The 4423-nt window shown below is 32.2% G+C and overlaps 1 long non-coding RNA gene across 1 annotated transcript; it reads right to left on the bottom strand.

The window, feature by feature from the left end:
• Window positions 1-512: 512 nt before the first annotated feature.
• Window positions 513-3781, bottom strand: LOC130466096 (uncharacterized). Its single transcript, XR_008926120.1, has 4 exons — window positions 3292-3781; window positions 3180-3213; window positions 3026-3079; window positions 513-773 (listed from the first exon to the last, which is right to left on the bottom strand). It is a non-coding gene; the product is annotated as an uncharacterized lncRNA (long non-coding RNA).
• Between the last annotated feature and the right edge of the window lie 642 nt (window positions 3782-4423).

Here is a 4423-nt window from a genome sequence, read left to right on the forward strand (position 1 = left end):
GGCTGAAAGTGAAGTGAAATTCGACCTTGATTGAAGCTCTAATGGTGGCACAATGAAGAGAGAGAAAATAGAGGTCTATAGTTTTTTAGAGAAGCAGTGAGAGTGAAAAGGGAGGAGAATGGCTGGGTGATAGTTTAATAAATTTACAAATATGCCATTACTAATCCCTTGATTTTGAGCTGTTAGATTAGAAAAGATCCAAAGGCTCAGATTAATTCTCACATAAGATTGTGTTCTCACATAAAAGGGGTGTTCTCACATGAGCCTTCCTCCCTCTCTCTCTCTCTCTCTCTCTCTCTCTCTCTCTCTCTCTCTCTCTCTCTCTCTCTCTCTCTCTATATATATATATATATATATATATACTAGTCTTATATGCACGCGATGCGTGCGTGTAAAAAACACTAAAATTGTGTTATTACCTTACATAATCGTTCTATATTCCTTTAATATAGAGAGTAATTTCCTTAGACAACTGTTATGTATTCCTTCTTTAATTTATCTTAAAAAAGAAATATAAAAAGAACATTCTCATTGTAAATTTTGTAATTGACATCCTCCAATTCTAGGAATTAACCCAAAATACCAAATCAAAATAAACTGACTGTATGAAATTTCAGCCAGAATATAATCTCTCTATGCATTGTTTAAATGTTAAAATACAAATAGTGAACAATAAACAATTTGATTTCTGTAGCAAAAAGGATGAAAAACTATAACTTTAAAAAAAGAAACTACTTGTCTTCTAGCAATTGTACTCTGTTCCGTATATAAATCTGCAAAACCAAACACAGGAAAAAAATCAACTTCCAATTCAATTCTATTTCTGATAATAGGGAGGAACATACATTTATGAACAAATGAATATATTAATCTAGTATTATGTTGAATGATTAAAAATGCAACAGGGAAAATGGTTGATCATCCTAGATCGAGTACAACCAAGCGCACGCAAAATCAAGCTAGAAAACGGCTAGCTCCAAAAACGTGTATTAGGATAAGATACATCAAAAACCATACTCTCCGTAAACCAACCCCAATTAATCAACTCTAATAAAAATATTTAAAGGTTTGTTTTGTTCATATAAATGGCATCATCAAATAGATAGTAGAATAAATTTACCATCTAATGCCCATCTTAAAGCATCCAAATTCACATCTTCAAAACTTAAACTGGTTTTTCCAAAATTGCTTATACAACTAACTCCCAAACAAACTACATTTTTCAAAATATTAAAATCATTATGAAATTACCATCAATTTATGCAAAAAAGGGCAGAAACCTCCTACTTATACCAACATTAAGCAACCTCCACAAAAAGTCAAGGAGGTGGTTCAGAGAGCTATGTTACCTCTCTTTACATTGCAATTCCCATGTATTAAGCCCGTACCTCAGATTGAGCTCATATCTTCAATCTGAGGTACGGGCTAGAGGAGCTCAATCTGAGGTACGGGCTTAATACACGGGAATAGAGTTCTCAAAGCTCTTCAAGAGACTGCATAAGAAACAATAGACTACAGGAGAATCCAAAATCATAGAATAGACTATATTACACACAACATGCTACGCCGTTTTAAAAACCTCCCAATCCCAGTTTGAATTTGAGGCCTCAAATGTATAACATGAGCCAACATAAAATAGACAACATGATTAACAAACTTCCTACTTATACCCAACATTAAGCAACCTCCACAAAAAGTAACCAACAAAGATATGTGCCCAACTACTGCCCAAGTGTTCAGCCTGACAACTGATTTTGGTCTAAACAGAAAACTCAAAGTGCACCATACATTAGCTAGACTGCCGATCATCTCTATTAACCAAGAGAAATAGAAACCTTTGGCTTGGTTCCCAACAAAGATATGTTCTCAACTACTGCCCAAGTAACAAACAAAAATAATTTACAAACATTTCTGAAAATAATCAACTACTGTGCCCAACTTAAAATAAAACAAACATTTCAAATTAAAATAATTTACAAACAAATTGATTGAAAAATGAAGGAAACTAAAACCAAAATCGGATCAAACAGAATTTCCATAAGACTTGATTATTAGCAATTCAAAAAACTGTGCTAATGAACACACAAATCATTTACCGGTAACCAAATTGTTTAATTTAGGTCCGTTTGACAGGTTTTGTGATTCGGTTTGACCGAGCAGAATCGTATAAAAATTGCATATAATTATTAGCAGAAAGTATACATTAGTAAATTACCAATAAAAAGACAATTATTCAAATAAATATCCATGTTCATCACCATATCAGATAAAGTAGTCCTCTTCTCAAAATAGCAAAAATCAAAGCATCTAAAATTGCATTGAATCAGATCATACAATTTCAATATAATCTTATACCCTTGAACACACAAACTATTTATGCATCTGTATAAGATGCCAAGTACAACACCAAGCTGACCTCAAAAATATAGGTGCCATGCCTTCCACCCACCTACAGACCATATTTTCATAATACATAGAAGATATGAGCACGCTAAACCACAAACAAAGAATCACAATGAACTATATTAGCAACAGGCTACTTCTTCTCGACCTTCAACCCTTAAATGACAGACCTAGAAGATAAAGGTAGGTCGACGCTAAGAAACCACAATTATTATCCATAGCCATTTCAGTGAACCAAATGAGTGCAAAATGTCAGTGGCATTAGTCATGATACACAACGGTCATTTTTCACTGTTTATTACGACCTTCCCCAACATCCTCAACAAATCACCCTCAATTGCTTCAGTCATCCTTCAAAGGATTTATCTTTATAGAACCCTCGTATTACATTGAAGTAAATCTGAAATCTCTGATTAAAATTAACAACAGAGTAATTCTAATCTCTATAAACTTCTGGTCTAGGCTCTTTCACACCCTCTCTTGCTTCCTATTTTAGTAAAAAATAAAAAAAAATCAAAATACTTTCACTAATTCAAGCTCAAATCAAATCAGTTTCTGATGCAGGCTCAATTTAAAACAGTAATAACAAAATTAAACAATATAATTAATTGCACTTAAATACCTGTCCAACTGCACTTAGTAGTATTACATCTGATCTGACTTATATTGTTGGCATCTATAACAAAAACAAAAAGAACAAATCATCAATTTCTCGACAAAAATGAAAATAATTCAATTAATTGGAATAATTGGAGAGAGAAAGAGGAGATACATACAATACTCGGTAAATCTTCGACGAATTGTTTTTCCCTAAAAACAAACATTCAATCAGAATCATAAAATTATCAACAACATTGAACAATTAAGATCATTGAACACCGAAATTACCTTGAGAAGTAAGAGTTTTGAGTCTAATGCAGACTAAAACCAGAGGAGGAAATATAGGAAGTGAAAGAAGAAAGAGGATGAAGATCCTCTACCATCTTCGAAACCACTTCATCAATCAATTTAGTCGAATAAATCAAAATCAAATCAATTAAACGAACGAAATCAGTACAATTGAATGAATAATACGAAAGAACGCGATCAGACGAATTTACAATCTTTGAAACACCTCAATTACTTTACTGATTTTGCAATCTTTGAATCAGAAGAGAGGAGAGAGAAAGGGAGTGGAGGAAGGTGATGGAGTTGAGAGAGAGAGAGAGGGAGAGAGTTTGTGCTTTCATGGTTAAACAGTTTGTCGGCAGAGGAGGAGAGAGTTTGTGGGTAAACGACGAAGGGTTTGAAGTAAAAGATAGAGGGTGTTTTAGTCATTTTTAAGGGGGACACGAAAAGTGTTATTACCTAAACACCCTCAGCTGTTCCTTTATATAATAGAGATATATATATATATATATATATATATATATATATATATATATATATATATATATATATATATATATATATATATATATATATATATATATATATATAACCTCTGATAGTTGTTGGATTAAAACAAAACGGACGGAAAGTAAACATAAGATCAAGAAAAGTAAACACAAGATCGGAAAAAGTAAACACAACATCGAGTAAAAGTAAACACAATATAATCAAAAGTAAACGCACTATCGACAGAAAGTAAACACAGGATCAAAAAAAGTAAACACAACATCGAGTAGAAGTAAACACAATATAATCAAAAGTAAACACAATATCGACATAAAGTAAACACAAGATCAGAAAAAGTAAACACAAGATTAGAAAAAGTAAACACAACATCGGATAAAAGTAAACAAAAAATAATGAAAAGTAAACACAGCATCGACAAAAAGTAAACACAACATCAGAAAAAGTAAACACAACATCAACAAATGAATAAGAACTAAAAACCCTAATTTCACTTGTTCAAAAATAAAAATTGAAAAGGGGGTTACCTGGGAAACGTAAGAAACGAAAAAACAAATCCCAAAATATGAATTTAGAAGAAGAAAATATTAGAAAGAAGGAGGAAGAGATTGAAAGAGAGAGAGAG

Source organism: Spinacia oleracea, chromosome 1 (genome assembly GCF_020520425.1).
Source record: "Spinacia oleracea cultivar Varoflay chromosome 1, BTI_SOV_V1, whole genome shotgun sequence".
NCBI lineage: Eukaryota > Viridiplantae > Streptophyta > Magnoliopsida > Caryophyllales > Amaranthaceae > Spinacia > Spinacia oleracea.